Consider the following 14,063-nt stretch of genomic DNA (forward strand, 5'->3'; position numbering starts at 1 on the left):
GAGACCCACACCGTAAGCGCAAACAGTACCAGCATACCCCGGAAGCATTCTCGGGCAGCTACCCTCAGGCGTCGCAATTCCCAGTACGAGCTCACTCAGCATCCTGACTGCCATCCGGGGCCGTCGTCCCAGCAATGAGATAACATTGTAGCGGGGCCCATATATCAGCGGGCCGCGACGTGGGCGGCATGAGCTCAGAGTACGTTCGGATCTGATCTTGACAGTAGACAAGATCTCGCAGCCAGTCCTTGAATTTTGGGGCCCTGCCCCTGCCCCAGCGACACACCACTCTCCTTTTCGCAAGCAGAAAGGCAAGCGCGATGAATTTGCGGTGCGCCGCCTGTATAGACTCTACATAGCACAACAGGGCCAGGAGAGGGGAGGGCAACAATACTGTATTGATCATCTTTGAGAGCGCCTCAAACACCTGGCACCAATAGCGGTGAACTGCATCACACGACCACGCCAGGTGAAGGAAGTTCGCACCTGGAGCCCGGCATCTGTCGCAACTATCATCGTCACGAAGCCGATATCTGTGAAGTCTGGCGGGCGTGTAGTAGAGCCTATGAAGGTATTTGTAATGGATAATCCTGAGGCGGCTACTGGAGGAGACGCGGTCCGTCTGCATCAGGCAGAATTGCCACTGTTTATCCGTCAACGGGGCATGTAACTCTCGGTCCCCCTTCTCTCTGGCTGCCAACTGTGGCGCCTGTGTGGAGGAGTGGACCGATCGGTATATTTTGGAGACAAGCTTAGCTGGAGTGTCATCGCTCAGTATACGATGCAGCGGAGCCAAATGCGGGGGCTCCTGGGGGAAGCAGGGCATAAGGGCTCTCAGCCCCTGCCGGAGGCGGAGGTATAGGAAAACATCGAGGGGAGTAGGCTGGATGTTGGCACACATGTGCTCCATGGACCGGAACGTGCCGTTGTGGTACAGGTCGCCCCATGTCTTCACGTGAATAGCATGAAGCAATTTTCGGAAACCCGCCTCCTGCAGCAGGGGCATGCTTGGGTGGTAAACAAGAGGCAGGAGTGGCGCGTACACCATATCCAGCTCTAGTGTGGCAGCCAACCTAGTCCACGCAGTCACCGTACTGATCAGTGTCGTGGGCGTCTTATCTCTGCCTGTCACCGGTATGTACAGCGCGCCTTCTATGGGAATGGGGTGTGCCAACCAATGTTCAGCCGCCAGTTGGGGCATATATCGAGGCTGCCGCATCCAATAGTAAGCATAGTGCGCCTGGGCTGCCTGATAGTAGAGCTCAAAGTTGGGAATGCCAAAACCACCCTGCTCAAAGGGCCTGATCAGGATTTCCCACTGGAGCCGGGGTGACTTACCGCCCCAGACTAGTCTAATAAGTTCCGAGCGGAGTTGTCGAAAAAAAAAAGCACCAGGATAAAAAGGAATATTCAAAAAGAGGTACAGCAGCTGCGGCAAGATCACCATCTTAATCAGGGAGGACCTGCCAGCCATTGAAAGGGGTAAGGTGATCCATCGAGTGATGGAATCCGTAATGCGGGACAGTGCCGTCCCATAGTTAGCCCTCATGAGTTCATCTCTGTTTTTTTCAATGCGGATGCCCAGGTATTTAAAGTCCCCTTCACACCAGGCAAGGGGGAAGTCAGGCACAAATCTTCCAGTGGAGGCTGTCAGGGGAAACAAACAAGACTTGCTCCAGTTGATCTGGATACCGGATATCATGCCAAATCGTACGAATTCACGGAGGAGCGGGTTAAGATTTTCCCTCGGCTCCCGCACATAGAGGGTGATATCGTCGGCATACATGGATATGAGTATCTGCCTCTGGAAGCACCGCAGTGCTTTGTCACAATGGTGTTGCCGCAGTTTGGCCGCCAGAGGCTCCATGGCCAGAGCAAATAATAGGGGCGAAAGGGGGCAGCCCTGCCTGGTGCCCCTGGTAATAGGGAAGGCAGAGGACAACCTACCATTCACTAATACTTTGGCCATAGGGGCAGTATACAATAACTTAATCCACGAGATGAATACAGCCGGGAATCCCATGCGCCCCAAAACTTGGAACAGATAGTCCCATTCAAGGGAGTCGAAGGCTTTCGTGGCATCCAGGAACACGGCGGCCATGGGCAGATCTTCATGCACAGAATTAAGGATCGAGAAGAAAGTGCGCAGATTATGAGTCGTGGCCCTACCTGGCACAAAACCGGCCTGGTCGGGCAGTATCGGGTTGGGGAGCAACAGATTGATGCGATTGGCGATGAGCTTGGCTAAAATTTTCACATCACAATTGAGGAGGGAGAGAGGTCTGTAGGAGTCGCAGTCACTGGCCTCCTTCCCCGGTTTAAGGAGCGACGTGATGAGGGCCATACGCATCGATGGGGGGAGATGACCAACCTCCAATGCATCCTCGTAGACTTCTCTCAACACTGGGGCCATAAAGTCAATATAAGTTTTGTAGAATTCGATGGGTATCCCGTCGAGTCCGGCGGTTTTGCCGGACCTCATCTGCATAATGGCCTCCCTCACCTCGTCTAGCTCAAAAGGGGAGCTCAGAAACTCCCGTTGCGCATCACCAAGCCACCCCAGGGTCACATCGTCAAGGTAATCATGTAGTTGGAGCTCACCAACCCTAGTGGACGCATACAGCACACTATAGTGGGCTACAAATGCGTTGAGGATATGTGCGGTCTCACTCTACCGTGTGCCATCCACCCCGACAATCTCCATGATCGTATTAGGCGGTCGTGCTAGCCTCATCGTTGCAGCCAGGGCTTTCCCCGGCCTCTCACCCTCACCGTAACTCCGGGCAACCCAATACTTGCCTCTAAAGTTTGTCTCCCGGGTGGCCTCCGCAGTATACTCAGAAATTTTGTCCCGAATGCTCGCCAGTATGGCATCATCAGGGCTGGCCGCCAGCGACGTCTCCAGCGTCCGAAGGTCAGCCTCCAAGGTGCGCAGGCGCGCCATAATGCTCTTCAGGACACCCGACCCCTTGGCAATACACATACCCCGCAGGGTCACTTTGAAAGCATCCCAGATAGTCTCAACGTCCTGCACAGTGTCTTTGTTGCGCTCGAAGAAAGCCAAGCATGCCTCCCGCAGCTCCTCTTGAAAAAGGGTATCGAGAAGCATCATGGGCTGCAGACGCCAGGCCGCCAGAGGGGGGCCTAGTTCCGCCGCCCTCAGTGTGACTCGCACCGGCGTGTGGTCCGAGAATGTACGCGGAAGGTGTCGCGCTCCAACCAGCGCCACATGAAATTGTGGTGTCAGGAGGATGTAATCGAGCCTGGCCCAGGAGCGCGCCTGCGTCGTGAAGTGAGTACCCTCGTGGCCCTCCGCATGGAGGTGTCTCCATGCGTCAATCAGCCTGTGCTCCGCAATGATGTCCAGAAGTACCTCCCGGGATCGTGTATAATGATGCAAGGCCTTGTGGGACCTGTCCAGCACCGGGGCAAGTGTGACATTGAAATCTCCCCCCCCCCCATATGAGATGCTGCGTACCCACACCTATTATATCCGCACCGAGGTCAACGAAGGAGGCAGGGTCGTCCATATTGGGACAATAGCAGCAGGCCAGAGTAACCATTCTATGTCCCAGTCTCCCCCACATCAGGCAGTATCGGCCCTGGGCATCGCTTTTCGTACCCGCCAGCACGAAGGGGGTGTTCCGTTTAACTAATATAGCAACACCTCGAGAGTAGGAGGAGTAAGAAGAAAAGGTAGAGTACTTCGCCCATCTATTAGCAAAGGTAGGGGCAGCCTGCGCCCGGAAGTGGGTCTCCTGAAGAAACGTAATGTGTATGGCGTGGCGATCTAAGTAGGAGAGGATGTGTCTCCGCTTTCTAGGGTCCCCCAGGCCTCTGACATTCCACGTGAGTATGTTCAAGTCAGTGTCCCCCATAGCCAGGTCGACCCAAAAAACAGGCAGGAAGTGCAGCGGCAAAGGGGCCTCTCTTGGTCGTCCCCCATCTATCGCGCGCGCCATTTGCTCTACATACCCTGCTCCAAACAATCAGCGCTCCACAGTCTACAACACCGGCCAAGCCAAGGCAAAATCCACCCTCAACAAATGTGTACCCTCCACGTCCCCTCAGGGGACCATGCCACAAACAAACCGCAAAAGCGTGAGATAATTCCATGGACGGCAGTGTCCTGAACACAGCTGTATCAAACATAGCAACAACATTAAGAAACACCCCCGGTCTCCCAACCAACCCGGCTGCCTGCACCAGCAGATACCCAGCACCAGGCTCAAATGCCGAGCAACGGGGAGAAGCGAGGCACTCAGTCCCCCAGAACCTTGACCTCGGATCCCACCCAGACCCACAACGCCACAGAGCTAAGGAGTTCCACAAAACCCCGAGTCCCACCACCCCACCCCACCCCACACCCACTGAAGCAACCCCACGCAGCTTCGCCGGATAAAGCAACGCATAGTCGATTTGGAGAGCTCGCAGCTTTTTCTTAACATCAACGAACTTACGACGCTGTTCCTGCACAACAGGCGTGAAGTCTGGGAAGACGGTGAAGCTGACACCTTCGCATGACAGATTCTGGTTCATGCGCGCAGCCCGCAGCGCAGCATCTCGGTCGCGGTAGTTGAGAAGTCGCGCGATGATGGGCCGGGGTGGGGCGCCGGGACGCGGTCGCGGGCCGAGTGACCGGTGCGCCCTCTCCACGATGAACTGTTTAGAGAAGGCGTCCGCGCCAATAGAGGCAATGAGAATCCTCTCCACATAATCCTCCATGCGCCCTGTATTGGTGGACTCTGGCACACCCACCACGCGAATATTATTAAGGCGGCTGCGGGCTTCTAACTCCTCATTCTTAGCAGCTATAATGCGCAGGACATTGTCCATTTTTGGGAGCTGTGTAGAGTGGGAAGCAGTCGTATCTTCATTCTCCGAGATCCGCCGTTCGGTCTCATTAAGGCGCTCCTCATGGGCATCGATTTTCTGTGCGTACGCATCCATACGGGAAGTAAGACGGTCCACCTTATCCACCACGGTGGCAAAGCCCTGCCTCATCTCCCGCATCATCTGCTGCAGATCCAGTGGCGGCGGGGGCGCGTCCACGTCCAGCATCGGGGGGGCCCGTGCGCCTCCATCATCTGGCGCACTCCGCAGCCCGGTTTTCGCAGCTGGGGCAGCAAACGACAGCTTCGCCTGTTTAGCGTCATGCTTGCCCATCTTGGGCACGTGGTAGGGGGCCGCCTCACACCCCAGAGTCGCCAAGGTCGCCCCGTCGCCGGCAGGTCAGAAACAGGGGCTTGCAAAGGGCAGTTCAGCCCTGGTCGGCGCCGGTGCAGGCGACGGACCCACCCGGCAGCGCAGGAGCAGCCCAGGAAGGGAGCCTCACGACAGCCTGCACCGTCCCGAGGGCGGAATCAGTCAGCGCTCTGTTGCGGGCCTCGGCCGCCCATGCACATGAAGGAAGCAAGCCCACGAAGAGTAACCCCCACGTCAGGGAAACCAGCAGAGCACAAGCAGGGGGGCCCCCAGGCCACAGCGAGGGGAGGCGAGGGGAGTCGGTCAGGAGCAAGCCCCAGGGGTCTCCAGCAGCAGTGAAGGCTCGGTCCGTGCCGCACTAGGCCATCGCGGCGTATCCCTCTTCCGCCAGCAGCCCCGCCGAAGTCACGGCTCAGCGCCACCTCCGTCCGGCCTCAGAGCCCCGTCGCAGCGAGTTCAGCAGGAGGGATGGGGGGAGTCCGGAGCACCCTCGTCGGCGAGTCAGCAGGGCCCAGGTAAAGCACGGGGGGGGGGGGGAGGGGCCTCCATCCGCCACAGCCCCAAACAGCGCAGTCCGTCCAGGATGGGGGGGGGGGGGGGGCGGTTCACCTCTGGCGCCACGCTGAGAGACCCCTCCGGCCACCAGCACCACTCGTCCCCAAAGCGCAGGATCCCTTCACTCCGCCGCCGGGCACAGGCAAGTCACACGGCAGCGGGGGGGGCCCAAGCCAAGTAATGAAGAGTCCGGAGCCCTTCCGCTCTTCGCCGCCTCTGTCCCCCGTGCAGTCTCCTCGATCCCCTCTCCAACGGTCGCCGCATCAGCAAGGGGCAGGCCGGGGCCTACCTGCCTCGTGGACAGCACCGGGAGCGCGTAGCCCCAGATCCCGGCCGCCGCCACCACCACGCCTCAGCCACTGGTCCGGCGGAACTTGCAGCGCCTCGCACTCAGTCCTCGAGGGTCTCTCGGCTCCCAAACTTCCGTCTGGGCCGCCGGGGACCAGCAGCCACAGGTACACCCGGTCGCGGTCCGGCAGGCGATCAGTTAAGTAGGATAATTGTCGGATAGTGTGTCCAGGCAGCAGGAGCCTCACCGAAGTGCGGCCATACTGCGTGCGCGCCCTCTAGCGCCCCCTAGTGTGTTACTTTTCTGTTTCTGAAGAAATACAAATCTTCTCAGGGGTTTCACTGATACACCTGGTCCTTTTAAACCAACAAAGAAGAGATTGGCACAGAAGCTTTAATATAAAAACAATGCATTTATTAAACCTCACATGAGGGAGATTGCGTCGCACAGTACCCTCAAGTCACTGTAGGAGGCATTCTAAGGAGTACAGAGCACAGGGGCCTTATATACCCACACAGGGGCTCAAAAGAAGGCGGTACAAGTACACATGAGAATAGTTACACACATAGATGGTCATACAGAAAATGTACAGTCAACAAGTAGGAGTAATGAGTTGCTGACATCAGTTAGAACAGCCTGACAGTTCTATACTAGGAGCAGATGCATTCTGGCAGCTACAGGTTCCTCTGAGCATGTGCAAGGCTCTGGAAGAGGGAGAAAGCACATGCCTAAAGAAAATGGCTGCCAGGATCAAAATGGCTTTCAGCTCATGCTAACAGATTCCTGCAATCTTTAACATTTTGCTAGGTTCTGTTTGAAGTTTTTTCAGGGGCTTCTCGAGTATCAGCTGCGGGGAGGAGGGAGGTGCCTATCATTGCTGACCGAAGTCTGCTACTTAGTTTGTCTGCACTCAGCCCTCCTAGTTCTCCCCGCTCGCTTCTTCAGTCATCTGCGTGATCTCGTCTGTGCTCCAAGGTTGCTGCTCTCTCCTCCGTGCACTCGTTCCTACCGGCAGACTCCTCCGGTCACCCGCTGCATCTTCGGCGATTAGTCTCAGCCGCCTCCGCCATCTAAGGTCCGCTCCGAAGCTCCAACCATCGGGCCTAATTTTTTTATGCTGCAGTTGTTCCTCTCGACGCCGGTGAGTTCTCGTGATGCCCCCGATGTTCCAACTGTCGCTGCTATCGCTCGTATTTAATTATTCCGGCATATGGGCAGGATTTTGATGATTTGTGGCCCTGAACGGCAAGAGCCTCACACAAGTGCGGCCATCTTGCTCGGCGCCCTCTAGCGCCCCCCCAGTAATGAATTTATTTAAATTACAGTGCGGTCTGCTTTTACTACAGCAGCCATACTTATTTAATTAACAGTGTGTTCCGCTTTCCCCTTAGCTGCCACGCTACAGAACCTTTCTGATTTTTTTTTATTTTTATTTTTTACTTTGGCTGAAAGCGCCCCATATTGCATTTTTAGGTCTCGTCATGCGCTGCTCTCACCATGTGAAGGCTTCTTGGAATCAATACCATTTCAGAAGCTTGCTTTCTGCTCCGCACGTGTTTTTCATTGGTGCGCGTCATTTTGCGTCACCAATTATGCATTGCGCAGGTCCTGCCTCAGTGTCTCAAGGAGGCCCGAACAGTGCTCTCCCAGGCTGTCGCCGCTGGGAGGGAGGCGGCTAAGTTTACCATCCACTATTGGGCTGGATACCGCCAACTCTCTAGGGAGAACGATTTCCACATCTGTAGCCCTTTGTCGTTACGCCTGGATGAGATCGATTGGCTTTTCGGGGGATGTCCAGAACACCTTAATGGACATTTTCTTTGATGGCCTTCGCCTTTTTGGCGATAAAGCGGACATCGCTCTAGAGCGTTTCAAGGATTCACAGGCTATAGCCAAGTCCTTGGGCCTCTCCTGCCGCTCAGCGCCGTCTGCTTTTTGCCCCTTTCATGGCTACGGAAGAGGTGCCCCACTACGTCCTGCCCAGAGCCACAGGCCACAGCAAGTTTCCCAACCTTTGCGCGTCCGGGGACGTGGGAACCAATGCTGTGGTTCAGGGGGCCAGCAGGTGGGCCAGTCCAGTCCCCCCCCCCCCCTACTTCTGCAGCATCCTCCAAACCCTCCTAGTCCGACCTTTCAGGTCCATCAAACGCCAGTGTGCTGCAGGATTCGCCATCTCCTCCCCCACTGGCGCACCATCACGTTGGTCAGGTGGGTTTTGCAAAAAGTCCAATGGGGCTACTCCCTCCCCTTCGAGGCTGCCCCTCCAGCCATACCGCCTCAATACCACCGCATGTCGGAGAATCACCTGGCACTTCTCTAATGGTAAGTTTTGGCTCACTTGGCCAAGGGAGCCATCGAGCGTTCCTGCCCCAGAAGTAGGTCGGGGTTGCTATTCCCGCTACTTTCTGATACCCAAGAAGGACAAGGGCCTGCGTCCTATCTTGGATCTCGGAACATCCACTGCTTCCTCCGGAAGGAGTAGTTCAAGATGTTGACACTCGCTCAGGTCTTGTCTGCACTCAACCCTGGAGACTGGATGGGAGCGTTGGACTTGCAGGACGCTTATTTTCACATCCCCGTCCTGACGGCCCACCTGCGTTACCTGCAGTTCACGGTAGGCCACGAGCATTTTCAGTTTACCGTGCTCCCCTTTGGCCTTACCAGCGCCCCTCGGGTGGTCGCAGCTCATCTGAGCAGATCGGGGTTCCAGTCTTCCCTTATTTCGATGACTGGCTGTTGAAGGCGGGTTCGCCCCAGGTAGTTGTCTCCCACCTCCAGACTACAGCCGACCTCCTGCATTCGCTGGGGTTCTCCATCAATGTGCCGGAAGTCAAACCTGATTCCCTCTCAGAAGCTCCTCTTCATCGGAGCGGTTCTGGACACGGCACGGGTTCATAGCCCGTTTGTCCGGGCCATTCGGGCTATGATTCCGATCTTCAGCCTCTATCCCGGGTTTTGGTCTGGATGACCCTGAGGCGGCTGGGCCTCATGGCCTCCTGCTGGTAGATCATGCCAGGTGACATATGCGGGCTCTGCAGTGGGACCTTAAGTTCCAGTGGGTGAAGTATCAGGTGAATCTGTCCGATTGCGTCCAGATCTCGGAGGGCATTGCTCGACAGTTGCAGTGGTGGCTCACAGACCAGGATTGGGTCAACGGCAGATCCCTCTCCTTTCCCCAACCACAACATACAGTTGTGACGGATGCTTCTTTTCATGGATGGGGTGGCCACATGGGAAAGGCGGAGATCTGATGCCTCTGGTCTCCGCAGAGTCAGGGCTCCACATCAACCTTATGGAGCTTTGGGTGATTCGTCTTGCACTCAAGGCATTCCTTCCGTCTGTCCGGGAAGAGTAGTGCAGGTGATCACGGACAACACCACAGCCGTGTGGTACTGCAACAAACAGGGTGGGGTCGACGATCCTATCTCAGGAGGCCCTCCGCCTCTGGACAATGCAGGAACATCAGGGCATATCCCTGGTTGTTCAACACCTGGCATGTTCCCTGAATGCCAGGGCGGCCGAACTCAGCTGCAGGTGCATGATGGATCACGAATGGCATCTTCACTCGTAGGTCTCTTTCGACAGTGAGGAGAGCCTTGGTTAGATCTATTCGCCGCCGAAGGGAACGCGCAATGTCCGCAATTCTGCGCATTGGAATTTCCAAGGCGGCACTCGCTATGCGACGCTTTTCATCGCGAGTGGAGTTGCGGTCTGTTGTATGCATTTACGCCTACACCACTTCTGCCCAGAGTGCTGAAGAAGATCAGGCGTGACCGGGCCCAAGTCATTCTTGTGGCTCCGGATTAGGCACGAAGAGTCTTGTATCCCGAGCTGCTCAATATGGTCATCCATTCTCAGACAACCTCTTCGGAAGGATCGTATGTCGCAGCAGCAGGGTACGGTCCCCCACCCGAACCTGTCCAGCCTCCACCTCCGTGTGGAGATTGAGCGGCAGCAGTTGACGTCTTTTGATGTGCCTTCCGAAGTTTGCGATGTAATCTTGGCAGCCAGGCGTCCCTCCACTAAGAGGGTATACGCCTGCCAGTAGAACAAGTTTTTGGCATGGTGCACAGCAAAGGCTGTGGATCCTCTTTCTGAAGTTAGCTTGTTCCTTCTTTCTTTAGCCCAGCAGGGCTCTGCTCACTATCAAAGGCCGTTGAGTTCTCCAGTACTTTCTGGTGGCAGACCCACCTACGCGGTTGGTATTGCTGGGATATCTATTCTAAGGTAAGGAATCTATAACTAACGTGTTTCTTTCAGATGAACAAGTTACTTACCTGCGGTAACAATATACATCTGTAAGAAACATTAGTTAGTTATAAATTCCTTACCGCCCCACCCATCCTCCCCGTCCGTGAACTGGTTTCTAGGGTTAAGGACATCTTTTCATGGGCCCTAGTTTTGTGCACCAATGGTCAGTGTCTTGCATGGCTCTGCGTTTCTGGCGCGGAAAGTCGTGTACAGAACTGACGTCGACACGCGAGGGCAGCGTCTAAGTAGCTACCGTGACGTCATCCCGGCGACCACAACGCCAACGACTGATGTGGAGGCGACCGACGCCACCTTCCGTCGCGCACAGGTACTGTTGACGAATAAACGTTCTGTATCCAGTCTGACGCCTGAGGGTAATTCTAAAGTCAGGAATCTATAACTAACTAATGTTTCTTACAGATATATCGTTACCGAAGGTAAGTAACATGTTCTTTAGCAAGGTTGACCAAAAGATTGGGTCTAGAGACCAGATTCCTGGCTCTAGAGAAAGAAAGAGCAGAGATGGGCTTAGCTTCCATCAACGGTGGCAGCAATTTACTAAATAAGGACAAAGAACAAATTTAGGATCCTAAAGTCTCCAAAGGTATTCTCCCTAAATATGAAGAGCGTGATATCACAAAATGGTTCAACGCCTTTGAGAGGGCCTGTGAAATGAGAAAAGTGAAGAAGTCACTCTGGGATTGCACTCATTTGGGACCTGTTCACTGGTAACTGCAGGGACAGACTCCTGACCCTTTCTGAGGGGGGCAGATGCTGGGTCTTATAACCTCATGAAGAGTTCTCTGATTGAAAGCTTTGAACTCACAACTGAGTAATATAGATTTAGATTCAGGGGGGCTCACAAAACCCAAAATCAGTCCTGGATTGACTTCCTTAACTACTCAGTTAATACACTAAATGGTTGGTTAACTGTAAATTATGTTCATGATTTCAATGGACTTTACAATTAGATTATAAAAGAACATATTTTAAGTAATTGCACTAATGAAAAGTTACATCAGCATTTGGTAGACCTAGGTCTATTTTCTCCCCAAGAATTGGGAAAGAAGGCAGACCACTGGGTCAAGACAAGGGTGACCAAAACTGCCACTGGTGGTGACCAAAAGAAAGGGGGTTACAAAACCTCCACAGGGGAAAGGTGGTGAGAATCTCAAAGATAAAAAGGCCGAGTCTTCAAAAGGGCCCCAAAAACCTGCACAGGGGGTTGGGTCCCAAAATACTTTCCAGTCCAATAATCGGTACAAGGGAAAGAACTTTGATACCCTAAATGCATGGTGTCACAACTGTAAGAAGTTGGGATACTTACCTGGAGATGCTACTTGTCCTAACAAGAAGCCCCCTAGTCCTCCTACAGCTACTCCTAGTGTAGTCAGACTTCAGATGGGATCAACAGTGTTCCCAGAGCAAATCGGGGTTCACACAAAAGCAGTGATAGTCACAGAGGGTGAAGTTGAGTTTGCCACTTTAGCTGTGTGGTCACCCAACTAAAGAAGCCCCAAGAGATACAGGTGCCAGTGTCACTATTGTGAGAGATAAACTGGTTTCCCCAGAGCAATACCTGATAGGGAAAACTTACCCAGTCACCAATGCTGACAGTGTTACTGCTAACCATGCCATGTCTATGGTGACATTAGGCTCTGGGTTGGGAGGGGGTTGGGAGGGGGGGTTACTGGCGTGAAACAGGTAGTGGTCTCTCCAAAGCTTCCAGCTGCCTGTCTGCTTGGTAATGACCACCTAGAAACCTCAGCATGGGCTGGGGTAGAATTAAAAACCCATGCATCAATGCTGGACATCCCTGAGATTGTGTGTGTAAAGACTAGAGCACAGAGCAGAGTGAAAAAGAAAGGTTGGAGCCTGAAAGAATGACCCAACCTTCCAAGAGAAAAGGTCAAAAGACAGACTGGGAAACCAGATTCTGTATAGCCAAAAGGATCAGGATCCCTCTCCTCAGGGAGAGGACTTGGAAGCCCCAGAGGGAACTGAGCCCATGGAGCTTACCACCTTATACTCTTAGACCCAGGGAGACCCTCTAGGGAAGAACTGTGCCTTGGACAGCAGGACTGTCCAACTCTTGAAAGCCTGAGGCAGCAAGCTGCTGCATGGGAAAAGGGAGAGGTCAGTGGTTCCCACAGAGTCTATTGGGAAGAGGGACAGTAGTGGCTGCAGGGTTGGTATCCGGAGAAGGCCCTCTTCCTGTCTCCCCTCCTTTTCGGTTGGAAGACAGGTGGGAAAAACTAGCCAGCCCAGAAGGTGTGCCCACCTCTGCCAACTCCACCCTTCAGGTGGGGGAGATGCGGTGAAGCCCACTCTTCAGTGCCCGCCATCTTGCAGATGGCAGCGACCCCCCAATCTGGATTAGGGGTTGTGCTCACCCCCCGACGTGGGGTGAGCACACCAAGGGTGTAGTCACCCTAAGGTCAGTAGCCCATTGGCTACTGACCTCGAGACCCCTAAAACACCCCCTATATACAGTATTATGGGGGTAGCCCTGACCCAAGAAGGCAGATTCCCACAACCTAAGAAGAAAAAGGAAGAAAGAAGACGCCCAGCAGAGGAGACTGCAGAGAACAACTGACTTGGCCCCAGCCCTACCGGCCCGTCTGCAGTTTCCGGAGATCCTGCGCCAAAAATAGTCTTGTCCTGCAGCCAGCGACCTCCAAAACCCCTGGGAGGACTGACTGCCTTCAACAAAGACTGGACCTCCTGTGAACAGCAGTTCTGTTCAGAAGAAACTCCAAAGAAATACTCTGAGCCTACTGAGGAAAAAGAAACCCGACGCCTGGAACCACCACCACTACACCTGTTGCCTACGGCCTGAGTTCAAGTGGCCCACCAGTCCCAGCAAGGTCCCCCAGCACTCCATAGTCCGAGTCCACCGTGGGTTGACCCCTCCAGTGCTCCACGACGTCGCCTGCAACCTCTGCACGGAGACCCCCGCCCCAACCGTGGCCGAGTAATGTGAAATCCAACCTGAAAAGGCACCCATGCATCCAGCCACCCTGCGCACTTGAGAACAGACCCCAAGGTGCACCTACGTCCCCAAGCCCTCCAACTTACCTGCCCAGCTGTTGGTTCCTCCTGGAAGTCTTTCTGTACCGAGTCTATGGCTGAAAACCAATACCGAAAATCGCCATTGAAAACGGGGCACCCGGTGCCAAACCGGCACCCAGCTGCCCCTGCGCCGCTGCGCATGCGCTTTTTGTGCTAAACAGGATCCCCTTTTGCCATGAGTCTAACACCAGGAGCTTGGCTCCTTCAACCGTGTGGCCTGCTCGCCAGCAGCCACCAACCGGCGGCCCCCTATCCCTCATTGGATAACATGGGCCTCCGCACCCGACCGCCCTTGTGCCGCTGAGGGTGTAACGAGAATGCATCCTTGACCCTGTGGGTCCCCTGAGTCTACCCCCAGAACCTCAACTCCCACTACCAAATACTTACCTCAAAACCGATAGCACTATTTTCCTCCATAGGATAACATTGACTGTTTTTCTTTGAAAAGTTTCTAAGTGTGGAGTTTGAAAACCTAAAGACATTCTTTAACATTGTTCTGTTTATAACAAAAATATTTTACTTACCTGTTTACAGGAAATGTCCAAGAGTAGGATCCAGGTATACTACTCAGTGTAATAAAAGTAATCTCAAAAGTAATTTACCTGTAATCTTACTGAAAATCCCATAATCCCATTGAAAGTATATGCACTGTATTCTGAAAAGCATTGCATTATCAGTAACACTACTGTAA

The 14,063-nt window shown here is 54.2% G+C and overlaps 1 protein-coding gene across 2 annotated transcripts in view; it reads left to right on the forward strand.

The window, feature by feature from the left end:
- Positions 1-14,063, forward strand: part of ATRX (ATRX chromatin remodeler) — a 1,501,634-nt gene that overhangs the window by 801,847 nt on the left and 685,724 nt on the right. The gene's annotated exons all lie outside the window — the stretch shown is intronic.

The sequence above is a fragment of the Triturus cristatus genome, chromosome 5_2 (genome assembly GCF_964204655.1).
Source record: "Triturus cristatus chromosome 5_2, aTriCri1.1, whole genome shotgun sequence".
In the NCBI taxonomy this organism is placed as follows: Eukaryota; Metazoa; Chordata; class Amphibia; order Caudata; family Salamandridae; genus Triturus; species Triturus cristatus.